Here is a 16,062-nt window from a genome sequence, read left to right on the forward strand (position 1 = left end):
ACTGCAAATAGCTGCAACTTTAAAGATGCCTATAAGGCAAAGACTGCTCCACCCTATGGGTTATACGACCTTAGACCCACCCTTAGGTGGCCTGGCTTAGACTCCTCGAGAGGCCCACGCCCACCTGTGGCTTTGTTTGAAGAATTAGAACAGATGAGGAGCGCCCAGAATATCCTTAGAGCTCCATCACAGGAGCTATTGATTGCAGAGGGTGTTAGGCTATCATCCGATCTCCGAGGGTTTCTAAGGGTCCATAGATCCAGCTCATATTGTGTTCCGTGGGTGTGTGTCCACGTATCTGTCGTATTTTCAAATAGAGAAAAGAGGCGGTCATGGTGTTCTGCAAGCTGCTAGGGAGTCTGTCCTCGAGAAGGGGTTTTATGGTCAAAGATGTCTGGGAAGTGGTTAACAGTATAAGCAGAGACCTCGGCAGCAGGACTTCTCGGAACCCTAACTATGCTGCTAGGCGTGGCAGCTCCCGAAGAAAGGGACTCAGAGGCCACAGTGAGCCACTTCTGACTTGCTTAAGAACCGCTTTTTGTTAAAGTCGGATCACCAGTTCTCTGGAAATCACGTGAGGAGCTGTTTTCCCCAGACCCTGACATTGCAAACAGGACTGGAGAAAGGAGTAAGCCGGTGGTCGAAGGGGCTGCGTTAGGAAGCTGAGCCACGGCGTGGGAGGGAAGACGGCATCAGGTCTGGCCCGGGACCAGGTGTGGGGAGCAAAGACGCGTCAGCACAGCCGAGCGCATCTCAGGGGGCAGAGTCAGCAGAATCTGATGATTAACTAGATGGGGGAGGGAGGGCGAGGAAGGGGCCAAGGATGACTCAGGCTCGAGCGCGGGCCCCTGAATGGGTGTGGGCGCCATTCATGACACACGGGGGGCAGGACGTGCTCTGGGACTCCAGCTACCCGCGTGCTCTGCAATTGCTTACGAAACGCGCCCATGGAGGAGCAAGAGGGAGAGAGGACCAAGAGACAAGTGGGGAGTCGTTATGCAGTGAACGCCGTGCAGACAGGTCGGAATAGCTCCGGGCAGTAAGGCAGGAAAATAGGAGCTCTGACTCGGAGATCCGCTTCCAAGGGGCTGAGAGCAAAACCGGGTGAATAAAAGGAAGAGAAGAGTCATCTAGGAAAGATGAAGGAAGCCAGAGAAGAGGCAGAGGAGTCAGAGGCGAGGAAACTTTGAGGAAAGGGTGGTTAACAGTGTCAGACAGTCAGAAAGGCCAAGTCGGATGGGCTGAAAATAGGTACATTGGCCTCGACCACAGGTGCCATGTGATCTGCGGGCAGTTTCAGAAGACGTGAGGGAGGGGTGGGCCGCGTGCCGTGGGCTGGAGGCAGTGAGTATGACCAGCATTTCGGAGAGATTTCGACCCTAAAGGGAAGGACAGACGAGAAGGCACGCGGGGCCTTGTCACGGGCGGAGAGAAGAACATGTGCGCGGGGCCTGAAGCGGGCAGGCGCGTGCTCTTTGAAGCTAAAGGATGCCCGAGGCTGTCGGCCGTCCCCTACGGGAAGCCACTACTATATTCTAAACATGAGTAGTGGAATGCCATTGTGGGTTTTTTTTTTTTTCCCAAAGATTTATTCATTTATCTTTACAAGCACTGGGTACAGTCAGAAGCGCGGGAGGGTGAGAGAATTCACCAGAGCCAGAACGGGGAGCAGAGCAGGCAGAAGGACCGAAGGACACTGCTGAGGGGAGCAGCGGGCGGCAGGAGAGGTCTGCGCGCCATGTGGGACTCTCGCCCCGGCGGCCAGGGATCGAACCAGCGCTGCAGAGGCTGTGGGCAGCTTCGCAACCCAGCACTCAACCGCTGCGCAACCAGGGAGGCCCGAGATTGTGTTTTTAAAAGCTCCCTTGAGTGACATGGTGGAAAACAGGAGGAAGGCAAGAGAGGACGTGGAAGATGTTCGTGACTATGGCAGTGATGCAGATGAGGGCGCATGGGAGCTTGAAGTAGGATTGTGATGAGGCCAACGGTGATTACAATGATGGCGACGGTGGCCGTGAGGGCAGCGGTGATGATGACAATAATAATGGAGATGAAGATGATGGTGACAATGATGATGGTGACGATGGTGGTGACAATGATGCTGGTGGCGCTGATGGGGGTGGGGATGGTGACGGTAATGATGCTGGTGGCCACGAGGGCGGTGGTGATGGTGACAACAATGTCGGTGACGAAGCCGATGGTGACAGTGATGATGGCGTAGTGGCAATGACAGTAGCCAGCGCTTTTGAAAGCACGTCGTATGTATTATATTGCTGAATTCTCAAAAACGCCCCTATTACCTTTTATTATCTCTATTTTATGTTGAAGACTCTGAGGTCTTTCAGAGGAATTAGGCAAAAACTAACAAGTGGCGGAGGCTGACCCAGTCAACCTGCCTCCTGGGCCTGTGATCTTAACCACCATGGTCTGCGGGAGAAGTGATTGTAACCAGAGAATGCTGGGGATGAAAATAGACTCTGGTGAGGGACGGGAGATGCTGGAATAGGAAGAGAGGTTTTCCCGAGCACAGCCCTGGAGCAGGTGGACAGGGTCCCGCTCCCCACAGTGGTGGAGAAACGGGTTGGGGCGTGGGGCCTTCGCAAGTTCAGCCTTGGCACCTGTCCCGTGAGACTGAGCTGCTTAAACATTTTCCCAGGAGAAGATTGACTAGACTGTTGGTTACAAGATTCTGGAGGAAAGAACCGGGCTGGAGAAAGACATGTGAGGGAGGTCTGCCTCTAGATGGTGGCTGAAGCATGACGTGGGTGAGCGCGCTAGTGAGAGAATCCTGACTAGTTCCGTCATCCATTCCACAAATACCTGCTGGATGCCCTCACGTACCTGGCGCCATGTTGCTTATGGCCTGGGGGATCACCATGCCCCAACAACACCAGTGTACTCCTTGCTTTTGGGGGCCTTTCAGGCCATGTGTGAGCCTGACATTGACTCACACTCGTGAGTGACCTTCTGCAGATGGAGGCCAGTGCTCGACAGGAGAGATCCCGTGCAAGCAGGTTCCAGAAGGCTCGACTGACGGAGAAATGGCTTTGCTGTTCGGGACATTGTCTGAGGACGCTGTGTCCAGGCCCACTTCCCAGCCTGAGACTCTCCTGGGGGGCCCCTCCCACCTGCTCTTCCTGACCCCTGCCAGCCCTCCCTTTCCAGGCTTGGCTTTGTCCTTGGATGGAATTTTCTACTTCAGCTCTGTATCTTCTTTCGCCTGCCTCCCCATGCTCGAACTGCTGCCAGCCCCTGCAAGCATGCCAGGCACTTGTCCTTCCATGGGACACTCCCGAAATTCAGACCCTCCCCCCACTTAGCTGCGTCTGCTCAGTGGATGCGACTGAGAAGGACCCCGGCGGGGTCCACGCGGTGGCACGGTTCCAAAAATGCAGAACCGCCTTGTGCACTTGCTGCTTTCATGTCTTCCTTTTGCTTCTCCACGTCTGTCTACGATGCTGTCCCCGCGTGAAAGCCCCGGCCTGGGCCCCGGACCCACCAGAAATCAGGCAGGTGTTGAGGGGCGCCCAGCAACGTGCCGAATGAGATGCATTTTGCTCTCCTTGATTTTCCAGTTCCCTGTTGTTTGATACTCACAGGCAATGTGTTTGTTTAGGAGCTCTGACTCCGCAGCAAGCAGAGGCTTCTGTCATTACAGTTTCCTCTAACATGCTAATTTGCTTGTCTGGAAAAGGGGCTAAGATAACACTTTGGAAAACAACTGGCAGAGCACCACCCAGCCGTGCCCACACGGGGCGTCTCTCCTCTCTCCACCCACTTTCTCCTTCTCTCCTCCCGCCCTCTCCTGGGGGAGCTGGACATATGTCCTGCTTTGTCTCAGCCAGCCCTAGTGGACGCTGGCCAGGGTGACTGCAGGCAGGGCTCCCGGCATCTCAGGGGCATCGCTCCCCAGAGGATAAATAAACACAGGCCCCTGTTCTTTGTCAGCCCGGCAAGCCGCCTTCCTGCCTGGGGGTGTTATCCTCTCCAGCTGCCCCACGCTACGCATGCCCACCTCCGCCCGCCTCTGTCCATCACAGGACCACCCCACCTCACACAGTGCGGCCTGGTGGGGAAAAGCTGGCCCCATCTGTGGTCCCCAAGCCTCCCTTGGCCACCCATCGTCCCTGCCCTAACTCAAAGCCGCCCATCTCAGTTTCCAGTTTAGAGCTACCACTTAACCAGACACATGATGTTACAGACGGGGGGCTTTTCTGCCACCCCCAAAACTCATTTGTTGGCGCCTCACCTCCCAGGGTGATGGTGTTTGCAGGCGGGATTACCAGCACATTTGGAAGGGGGTTAGGTTCAGATGAGGTCTTAGGGCTGGGCCCCACGATGGGGTTCCTGCTCTTACTAGAAGGTTGGTAGAAGCTTGTTCTCTCTGCCACATGAGGACGCAGGGAGAAGATGCCATCGGCAAAGCAGGGAGCAGGCTCTCATGAGACTAGCCCCACCAGCACCCTGCTCCAGGACTGCCAGCCTCAGAGCTGCGAGAAGTAAGTCCCTGCTGTCCAGGCCTCCGTGTGTGCTTCCGTCAGGATAGGCTGAGCTGACTCAGACACAGGCTGGCAGTTTTGTGAGATCAGAGGAGCCGCCTCAGGCCCACAGTTCACTGATTCCAGTTATTAGTTTCCAGGACATTCTTTGCTGCCTTCCTTCACCTGGTCTCTTGGGGAAAGGCCACAGGGCTTAGGTGAATCGGGCAGGGGAAGCCTGGTTACCTGTCCCGGAAAGTTGCAGTCTCTAAAAGAAAGGTTATATGAAGAGAACAGAGGAAGCCACACAAGGCCAGCCCCTATACACAAAAATAGTTCCGGAAAACCTGAGAAGAAAGGGCTTAGCCAGGAAGCCACAAACCAACACCACACATTGTCTCATGGTGAATAAAAGAAGGTGCATTCATGAGCGCCCCGCTTCCTGTGTGCTCACCAGGCCGGCCCACCCCCCACAGACACCTGCAGAGGCGTGGGGCTGCAGGCCTCCTCCTGTGCCCCTGTGTGCACACACGTCCCTGCCGGGGGCAAGTTAGCATCAGTGCCTGCGCTTACATTTCTATTTTTAATCTGACAGTTGCATTACTGAATGTCCTTGTTAGATGGAGGCTTTTATCACATCAAAATGAGTGCTTTCAGCATGAGAAGGTATGTTCACTTGCATGATTTTGTTCTTCAATCACTTTTCTAAAATGATCCCTGAGGTGTGTTGAGAGCACAGGATTTGTATTTGCTCCCTAGGGCTGCGGCCACGAATAGCTGCAAACCTGGTGGCTTACAACAGCAGGGGTGTGTCCACTCGCACACAGCTTCTTCTGGAGCCTGGAAGTCCCATGTCAAAGAGTTGGCAGGGCTGAGCTCTCCCACCACCCCGGAGGCTCTGGGAAGACGCCTCCTGTGTCTCTCCCAGCTTCTAGCAGCTCCAGCTTTCCTTGGCTCCTAGCTGTACCGCTCCAGTTGTTACAGAGCAACAGGCCTCCTGCCCAATGTGCATCACACTAATTCCTAGACATTGGGGTTTTGAAAAAAGAAGCTTTGTTGCAAATTGATCAGTAAGGACACAGGATATAGACTCAAATCTGTCTCCCCAATTAAGAAGAGGGTGAGGTCATGTAGGTTTGGGGTGCCAGGATGAGAACAAAGGAATGGAATTTCGTTGGCTGAGGAGCGAGGGGCCAAAGGCAAAGAAATGTGGACGTGGCTGAGTTCATTGGCGGGTGCCAGGGCAGTTCCTATATGACGTGCGAAGAGGCTTTTCTTCAGATAACTGGAGTCTGTCTCTCAGCTCTGGATGGTTCCTCTCCTGTGTGTTTACTTGTTTTTGCTTAAAGTTTGGGCTATCTGCAAATAAACTGCATCTGTGAATACCTCAAAGACAAAGTTAGATAAGTTGTTTTTTCCTCTTGTGCTCTGGAGTTTGAGAGTGAGCGAACCTTGAGCCCCGGTTATGCAATCTCTGCTGTCTTCACACCCCTTCCCCTCGGCCTCTCCTCCGTGTGTGCTTCCCAAGGACACTTGTCCTTGTATTTAGGGGTCACCCAGACAGTCCAGTGTGATCTCATCTTGAGATCTTTAATTACACCTGCATGGACCCTTTCTCCAAATGAGGTTTCATTAGCAGGGTCGGGGAGGGGCGCACTTAGGGCCTGGACATATTTTGGGGGGCCACCATTCACCCCACTCCATCAGTTAGGATTAGAGTGTCTGTCTCTGGTACCCAGCCAGGCATGCACAGACTGTGTGTACTGCACACAAGGGAAGCACACACACACACACACGCACACACACGCATACACACTGAAGCAAGAGCAGGTGTCAGGAAATGACGGTTGGTAGGGTTCTCAGGCTGGCCCCTGGTCACTCCCATGGCCTTCGAGTGGAGAGGGACCCTGAGGGTGAGGAGGTCTGACAAGCAGCTCCAAGGAGGGCAGGAGCTCTCCCACAGGAGGATACAGCAAGGACAAGACAAGGCTGAGAAGCTGCTGCACAGGGAGCAGGTCAGGTCGGCGGGAGCATGGGTGATGTCTAGGAAAGACTCTCAAGTCAAAGCACAAAGAAAAGTCGATGGCAAATAGGGGAGGGCTTGGAAAACTGGACACGGGCCTCCCGTCGTGCAGTGTGAACGTCAGCCTGATGCTGGGATTTGTGGCGCTGGCTCCTATCTCCTGTGCAGCCCCGGCTCACACCTCCAGCCACCTGCTCACCATCTCCAGTGAGTGTCTGAGCAACACATGGAGAATGAAAGTCGCCATCCTCTCTGGAAACCCTACTCCTTCAGTCGCGGCCTCACACTCTAGACCCGGGGACCATCTTTGAATTCTTGCTTTCTCTCACAGTTGGTACTCAGCCATCAGGAGGTCCCGTCAGTCCAGCCACTAAAACATACCCAGATTCTAACCACTCCCTTGGTGCCATCTCCACAGCCTCTACCCTGGTCCAGGCCATTAGCACCTCTTACGCGGAATAACACTTTCGCCTCCTACTGCTTCTGGCCTTGTTCCCCTGTGGTGTGGCACACAGGTGGCAGTCATGGTGGACACCCAGATCCGTGGTCAGCTGAAGGAGTGTATTGAAGGTTAGTTTAGTCAGAGCACTCTGCTCCCAGCTCTCCAGTGGTTGCCTGCCTCACTTCAAATAAAAGCCAAAGTCCTTACCTTGGTCTACGATCAGGGTCAGCGAGCCATGACCAGCAGATCAAATATGGCTGGCCACCTGATTTTGGAACACAGCCACACTCACCTCGTTATTATTAGCTATGGTTGCTTTCAGATGATCCAGGAAATTTTTAAACTACCAAGTTTCCAAGTCCCACCCCAAATTCACTGAATCAGAAACTCAGGGGTAGTGGGAAGAACCACTGCCTCAAAGGGCCCACCTCTGCCTGCAGGATGCCCACCTGACTCACAGTCCCTGGGAAGGATTGTCAGCTACCACCAGGATGGCAGGGAAGTCCAGGGTATAAGGACCTTGTTCCAGGGCCTGAGAATTCACAAGATACTCAGAATCTGAAAGGGTCTATGAAAGGGCGGGTGGAGAAGGCTGTGTGTGCAGGAGAGGGGGGAGTCCACAGGTGTGCAGCAGGTGCTGGAGGTGGTGCCATAGGGTGCCACACCCTTGGACTGGACAGGTGATAGTAACTGCCACTTGTCAGTCTCTGACGGAGGTGGCCCTGGGAATAGAACCATGTCTGGTTCATCACTGTATGCCCAGCGCATACAGAGAGCCTAACACCGAGTGGCACTCCATAGATGTTTCTAGAATGAATGAATGAGCAAATGAAAATGAAAGAACTGATGCCCCAGAGCTCTCAGGAGGCCAGTAATCTCCTGGATCACTTGATGTAAAGGCAAAGTAGGAAGCTGACTGGAAGAACGTTTGGCTTTCATAAGTGATAAAGGTTAAGAGAGTTGAAGGAATTTCAACTGATTTAAAATGAAATCTCTGTATATCCTTGGACAACTCAATTGACCTTCTTGGGTCTCCCTGTTTTCACTGAAAAAGGAGTCGAGTGATCTCTAAAAATACTGAAGGCTGTAAAATCCCAGTCCTTGTTTTATGAGCTTAGTAAACATTTGGACATTTGTCTGTAGAGTTGTAGATTTTATTTTTGTGATCCCCTCATGAGGACTCATGAGGACTGCTTTCACGTGTGTGCGTCTAGGATGTAGAAGGTTCGCTCAGCTTGACTCAAAACCTGAGTGAATTTTGACCATTCCTTTTTTGTTTTCTCCTTTGCCCCTATGACATTTACTGTCAATTCAGCATTTTCACACTAGAGTTTTGTATTTCACAGAAGTTTATTCATCTCTTAAAAGCTAGGCCTATAAGTAGAGTATGAATTCTCCATTTGGTAGCAAAATATCCTTTGCACATGAGCCAAGCACGTAGGATGAGCTATGGCATCTGTCCCAAGTTGGGAGATACATTTTGCTCTCATCATTTAACTATGAATTTTTTATACCTAACCTGCTAAATGAAGACTATTAAAATAGCTAAACTCAAATATTTATTTTAAAAGAGAATTTATACCACAAATAAATGGAAGACACCTGAAGAAAACACTAAAGACCAATATCTTTCATAAACATCGAGGCAAAAATCCTCAACAAAATATGAGCAAAATGAACCCAACTATATAAATGCATATTTTTTCAATGATAATAATACTGTATGTAACAAGAGTCTGTAAGGCACTGTGCTTCAATTGTTACTTAGATTAGCTCATTTAATCTTCACAAGAATCCAGTAAGATATGAAAATTTTACATTTGTAAGTGAGGAAACCAAGGCAGAAGTTAATTTGCCTAATGCCACAGAGTGAGTCAGAATGAAACAGTTTGTGACTCCTGTCGTCATTCTTCTAACTACATTTTATACCAAAGTCTAAGGCATGGGAACATCAGAATGAAAAAAAAAATCTGTATAATTGCACTCTCCCAAGACAACACTGTTAATGTTTTGGTTTATTTCATTCTGTATTTGTTTCTCTATCTCTCATTATCATATGACATATGATTTTAGGTCCTGTGTCTCCCATTTGTTATTAACAGAATCATTTCTTGAAAGTTATTACAAGGTCTTTATAGCATTTTAAAAGCTGGCATATAAATGTGGTGTGGTCCTCCAGTAATTTTCACAGCCCTTTTCAAGCTCTTTGCAAAGGCTGCTTGTTGTGGAGATTTTGCTATTTTAAATACAGCAACAGCAAGTTTCTGAGTACGCAGGGCTTTTCTGCATTTAGAGTTGTTTCTTGAGTAAGCCTTGGGCTTCCGTGACAAAATACTAGAGACTGGGAGGCCTACACAGCAGACACTTGTAGTTCTGGAGGCTGGAGGTTTGAGAAGAGATCAGGTACTAGCCCGGTCGGGTTTGGTGAGGAGACTTTTCCTGGCCTCAGACAGCCACCATCATGCTGTGTCCCCACAAGAGGAACAAGCTCGTCTCTCTAAGTCTGTTCTCATAAAGGCACTGATCCCATCAAGGGGGCTCCACCCCTTGGAGGACCAAATCATTTCCCAAAGATTCCCCCTCCAAACATCACCTTGGGGATTGGACTACAAAACATGCGTGGTGTTGGGGGTGGGGAACACAAACATTTGGTCCACATTTGTGTTCTATGTTCCAGGCATAGAACTGAGTCAAAGACAGGACCACTTTTCAGGTGGCTGATGAACCATCTCTGTTCGTTTGGCATCTGTCTTTACACCGGATGGGAGCCCCCAGGGCAGATGCTTGGTCTTATTCGCTGCTGTATCCACTGTAGCCAGAACGGTGCCGTGTGTCGTTGTAGAACATGTGGGTAGGGAGTCACTGAAAGGCTTCCTTATGTAATTTTTGGTCAATACAGAAGAAAATAGGTACCCAAAATATGAGTCAGATCTTCTCTCTGGGAGCTGTTCCACATGTCCAGGAGGGGGGGTCTTCAGAAAGGTATTGAATTCTCCTTGTTTGGTTGTTGCATTGTCATCGTTGTCAGGATGGCCAGGCACAGCCAAGGTGGTCTGTGGACTGTGTTAAATTGGATTAAATGGTGCCTCCACAGACCCCTCTGGCCCCCAGTGCCAGTGGTGCCCGTTGGGATGCACTGATGTCTTTACAGAGCAGGACAGTGTAATGAACAGCCAAGAACCATTCCCTGTGTGAGAAATAGAACTTCACACGGTGCAACCCACACCACCCACCTCTGTGAGGTGGACACTGCACCACATGAGCGAATTGTGAAGTCATCACTTTGGAGGAATTTCAGCCAGGAAACCTTTTAGAAGAAGTACATGAAGTCCATCTGGCACTTTCTGAACTGATCTAAGGTTTTTCATTCCTCAAAAATCTCCACTTGGCATCAAGAGCCTTGCCTGGAACATCTGACAGAACAATCTTCCTTTTAACAGAATGTTCTTATTTTTCAGAGACACCTCTCATGTTCTGTTCAAGCCACGGAAAGGCTCTTGTTGCCTTTTCAGCCTTTTTTTGCACAGCTCAGAGCCTTACTTCCTGTCTGCACATGTAGCAGAGGGAGAAGGAAGGACCTGCTGTAAGGACTTTGGCAAACCCTTCCTGGCTCTCTTGCTCCATGCAGAAGGAAGCCATTTTTCTCTGCATTATTTCTTCCCAGGTCACTTCCTAGAGGCTTGTTATCACACTTTGCCCACTTGCTGCTTCTCCTGGGGGCTTCAGCTTGCAAACTGGATCAGGTTCCTTTTCCAGAACTGCTTTCTTCAATCACCTGTTCTTCTTCAGTGGAGAACTCAAGGTTCCTGTCGGAAGGTCCCTTAGCCACTACTTAGCTAATTACTTTACGGGGTGGAAATCCCAATGCACAGTCCCATCCAGGCAGGGAGACTCTGAGGAGTCTCTGGCCCAGGGCCCCTCAGACTCCACTGAGGCTTTCAAATTCATGTCTCAGTTATAGACGTCTTGAGCTAATGATTCCAACTCACAGAGAGTGACTCCATCCCCCTTCGCCATATTTATCCCTTCTTCATCGTCTCCCGCCGTCATGATAATGGCCCCATGTATTGAGTGTTCGCTCTGTACCAACCCGTGTGCTAAGCTCTTTAATGATCTGTCACCCACAAAAAGCCTGCCAGCTTGCTTCTACCTTGAAGCCACTTTCAGGACCGGGTCATATTCCAAAAATGACAGCCTCTCACCTACAAAGACTTGAAAGTCATTTAAAATCTTCACTGTAAAGACCTTTTGGGGGGAAGGGAAAACATATTGGGGGATTACTTTCAAGATGGAGAGCAAAATTTCTCAAATATCTCATAGCCATGTGTTAATATCCAATTGGGTCAGCTGCTGTCCGGAAATATCGTTACTTGCATCTTCAAAAATCCCTGGAATTCTGCCCACAAAGACTTCTGTTTTTTTCCTTCTTCTTTGTCATTTCAAGATCCATTCTCCTTTTCCTAGTGTAAATGAGATCCAACTGGATCAGAGCCTCTGGAATTCACCCTCCCCATGACCAAGTTCAAAGTACAGACGTCCAAAAGTTGGACATGAAACCCCCTTAAAAGATGAGAGAGGCTAGACAGCAGCACGTACTTGTAATCTGACAGCTGCTCTTCTTATTTACACCGCATGTTAGCTGATCCCACCAAAAATCCCATAAAGGCAGGGGCAGCCCCTCCCCCCTTGTTACAGAGGAGGAAATGGAGCTTAGGTGACCTGGTCAAGACCACACAGCTCTGACCAGATCCCTTGTTCTCCGCAGCCAGCGGTCTCATCTGTCACCACATTCCTGATCTCTTGGACATTTTTGACCATAGATCACATCCTTCAAAACCCCAGACTTGTTATCCAGAGAGCTGGCTCCTATTCATTTATTCATTCATTCATCCTCCCAGCATTTGAGGGCTCACTGTGCGCCAGGCTGTGAGCCTGTAACCGGGGATACAGTGACCGTAAGTTTTGGCCTCTGACCTTGTTGGCAAAAGTTAGAAAGACCGACATGGACAATTGAGTTCAGCTTGGTCTGAGTTCAGAAGGTCTGCATTAGCTCCCCAGGGCTGCCACTGCACAGTTCCACCACCAAGGAGATGGCTCAAAATAGCAGAAATCCATTGTCTCACATTTCTGGAAGCTAAATGTCCAAGGTCAAGGTGTTGGCGGATTCACGCTTCCCCCTTCTGCTCTTGTTGGTGTTCCATGACCTATAGACACGACATTCCTGCACCCGCACAGGTGGCGGGTGCCTGTGGCCTTGGCTTCCGCCACGTTCATACACCCCCCTTTTTACAATAACGCCAGTCGCACTGAATGAGGGCGCAGCCAGATGGCCTGATTTTAACTTGATTAATCTGTAAAGACCCTACTTCCAAGCAAGGTCGCCTTCTAAGGTACTGGTGGTTCTTCAACACATCTTTTTTGGAGGGACACAATTCAACCCATGACCATAACTCAAAGTTCTTTGGGGAAGGGAACAAATCGTCAAGGCGAGACAAGAAGGGCTTCCCAGAGGGCCTGGCTGTGGAAAGTGGCAGCTCTCCTGGACGAGTGGGCAGGAGGGAGGAGGGACCCTGGTCCTCCCGCAGGAGGAGGTGCTGTGCTTGTGGAAGAGACTGGAGCTCTAGGAGCCTGGAGCTCGGAGCTCATGGTGATGAGGGAGGAGGTGAGGCTGGGAGGAACCGGCGGGGCAACACTCCTAGGGCCTTTTGTGCCTCATGCTGAAAAATCAGGGCCACATCCTACCACACAGAAGATGAGGAGCCAGAGAGAGTTTTCCACAAAAGTCACCTTCCAAATGTGTCCTCAGTCTCAAAGTGACACCTTTAAAAATAGAATTTGTGAGACTTTTTGGAACTTGGGCTCTAATTTATTAACATTTTAAATTCAATCATCTTAAGAAGAGGAACATTTTGGGGTTTTTTTGGGGGGGGAGCAGGAAGAGTAGGAGAGTGAGTGAAAGTATGTCCAAGGCCAGGGCCTCGGGTGGGGCTCCTGGGAAGCAGACCTGGGTGGAGGTTTGCCTGCAGGGCGTGAGTTGAGGCTCAGCTAGGGCTTCCCCTGGGCAGGTTAGCCACGGTGTGGCCATGCCTGGGGGAGCTCCGGAGCTGGGACGCCCCGGACGGGCATGAAAGGATGGCCTGTGTGCGCCTGAAGTGACCAGTCCCTGGACTAAGGTTGGCCCCAGGAAAGCCTGTGACTTCAGGCAATTCTGATTGGAAGGCGGCGAGGACTCTTGTCATCTCTTGTCATGTTTTAAAAACCCCAGGCACTAGTATGAAATATGTTTAATAAGCTCAAGCAAGAAACCTAAAACGATTGTGCACCCAAAGGCACGGTCAATGGACTTGCTCTGCAGTCCTCTCCCTCCCTGGAGGCTCCAGGCTACAGACCTCTGCGCCTGGATGGTCTCTCCAGAAAAGCCCGCCCCCGCCCTGAGACTATCGAGGGCCACTAGAGTCATCTCCTTAGCATACTGCGGCCCAAGGGGTCCACCTGAAAAGACAGAGGCACACCCACCACTTTGGAAATTCCAAGGGTTCAGAGGTGCCCCCTGAGAAGCAGGACCAAGCCCTGCCCAATTCTTCATTCTAAACTGGCATGCCGCCAGTCAGCAGCAGGCGCAGGTGGGTGGAGGAACCATTTGGGAAAGCTCCCTTCCTTGCACCTTGCTCCCCACCAGCTTCAGGTAACCCCTTCATGGAGAATGCTGCTCTGGTCAGTATCCCTCCAGCGCTAGGAAACCTCCAAACAGTGCATTTCATGCTCAGGAAACCCCAAGTTCCTCCTTACCTGAAGAGGAAGTCTGTCTTCCTATGAAAACCTCTCGGATGAAAAGTCTCTTGATGAATTTCCACCCCTATGACCTAGAACTCACCTCACCGCCCCCGCCCCCGCCCCCAATAGAAATTGGCTGCTTCTTAGAAGGAAAACTGGACAACTTTTTGCACAAGCTGCCCTGGCCACTGAACACACGCGGGGGCAGTCCCGCCTCTGACACTGAGCAGAAGAGCCACGGGCCTGGTCTGGCCTGAGGACACTCTTGTTCGTCCATATGATATGGTCCGTTTACCTCGCATATGCCTGGGGAACCCGCTCACCTGAGCCTCTCTTTTTATTTAGAAATTATTTCAAGCTTAATTTTTTAAAAAGTGGAAACAGTACCGTCACCATCTCACGTCCACCCGGATTCTCCACTTGTTCCAGCGTGTCATTTGCCATATTTAGTGGCTGTATCTCCCCCTAAACACACACACGATATGTCCTTTATCATTATTCTTTTTTTTGATTGTTTGAAAGCAAGTGGCAGAATCCCACTTCATCACCCAAAATACTCCAGTGTTTATTTTCCCCCACGACGACGCTCTCCTACGGGGCCGCGCGCAGCCCTCTAAATCAGGCAGTCCCTGCCTCTGTAACTCCCCATCCAAGCCACGGGCTCCAGTCAGACTTCACCAACTGTTCCCGGCGCGTCGGCTCTGCGCCCCTGGTCCCTCGCTGTCATCCCGCTCTGGTCTCCTCCCATCTGGATGAGTTCCTCAGTCTGAACGCGCACACGCGACTCACACTCACCCAGGCGCCTGACCAGGCCCGGACGCGAGGGAAGCTGACACAGCCGGGGTGAAGTGGCGAGCAGGCCGGACGAGCTGCTGGTGCTGTTTGAACCGGTGGACTGAGTCATGGGCCGGCGAGCCTGTCCCAGCAATTTTGCCACCACACTGACCGTGAGGTGCCATGAGAGATAAAATTCGTCAGATCCTGACTAATGATTATCTCACCATTGCCTGGAGGGGAACCGCTGAGAGCCCACTTGCACAGTGCAGCGTAAGCCATGGGCGCGTGCCTGGGCGAAGCCCAACCCAGGACAAGCCACGGGGCTGCTCTCCTCCGCCCGGCCTCCTAGACTTACCCCTTAACTATGTCCCCCTCACTCCCTTCGGGAAGCCAGGTGATAGTCTCTCCCCAAACTGGCTCCCTCAAGCATGAGTCTTGACTAAAGCCTTGCCTGGTCCAGATATGCCCCATGCTCTCTGGTGAATTCTTTCCCTGGAAGGCAAAGGGCCCACTCTTTTGGGGTTGAGGCCCGGTAACAGAAGGATGCTGTGATGTTCTTGGTACATCAAGGTGGGAGGTGTGCTCTGCTTACTTCTTCTACTACTAGATATGTTAGCCTTGATGACCAGGTCATCTGCTGTGTTTTGATTAGTGCCCAAGGGGAGATACACACACAAGGCTAATACTGAGTGAAATCAAGGGGTGCCCAGGGACCCAAACTGTTAAAGGGGGGATTCCATACTGCCTGTTCTAAGGTTCCATGCCACCCGTACACATAAAGGCAAAGAAAGCAGATTATTGGCTTTCTCAAATATTTTTAATTGCGGAGAATTTCAAAGGGGAGAGAGAGAAGAGAAAGGATTTCAAATAATAGACTCCTGCCTCACGCCATACAAAAAAAAAAAATTAACTCCAGATGAATCACCAATCTAAATGCAAAATTTAAAACTATCAAACTTAAGAAAGAAAACCAGAGAATATCTTCATGACTTGGAGGCAGGTAAAGATTTCTTAGTCAGGCTGCAGAAAGCACTATTCATGAGAGAAATTTTGATAAACTAGACTTTATCAAAAGACACTAATCATAGGCCTATGGTACAGACCCAGAGAAAACACAAAATGTACATGTCGTACTTTTATCTAAAATGCATGAAATTCTCCTCAAACTCAGGAATAAATACACACACAAGGACAAAGGATTCCAGCATATACGTCACAAAGAAAGATGTATACGTACCCAGTAACATGAAAACATGCTCAATATTAATAGTATTGGGGAAATGCAAATTAAAAACCCAATGAGTTACTATATCCTCTCTAAAATGGCTAACTTTAAGAAGATTTATAACACCAAATGCTGATGAAGACGTGGCCTCATGGATGTCTCCGATATCACAGTAGAGATAAAATGGAATAACTATGAAAGTTTCTTACAAAGTCAAACATACACCTTTGAGCCTGTAATTCCACTCCAACATATTTACCCAAAGAAAATGACAGCATTTACATACTGTACATAACATATAGACAAAGGAACAAGTTACTGATTGGCCAGTGTCTTTGGGCTT

At 50.3% G+C, this 16,062-nt stretch overlaps 1 protein-coding gene across 4 annotated transcripts in view; it reads left to right on the forward strand.

Annotated features, from left to right (window-relative positions):
- PTK2B (protein tyrosine kinase 2 beta) overlaps positions 1-16,062 on the forward strand; it is a 103,627-nt gene that overhangs the window by 57,544 nt on the left and 30,021 nt on the right. The window lies entirely within an intron of this gene.

Source organism: Talpa occidentalis, unplaced genomic scaffold, assembly GCF_014898055.3.
Source record: "Talpa occidentalis isolate TD23 unplaced genomic scaffold, MPIMG_talOcc4v2.1 talOcc4.4, whole genome shotgun sequence".
Lineage (NCBI taxonomy): Eukaryota > Metazoa > Chordata > Mammalia > Eulipotyphla > Talpidae > Talpa > Talpa occidentalis.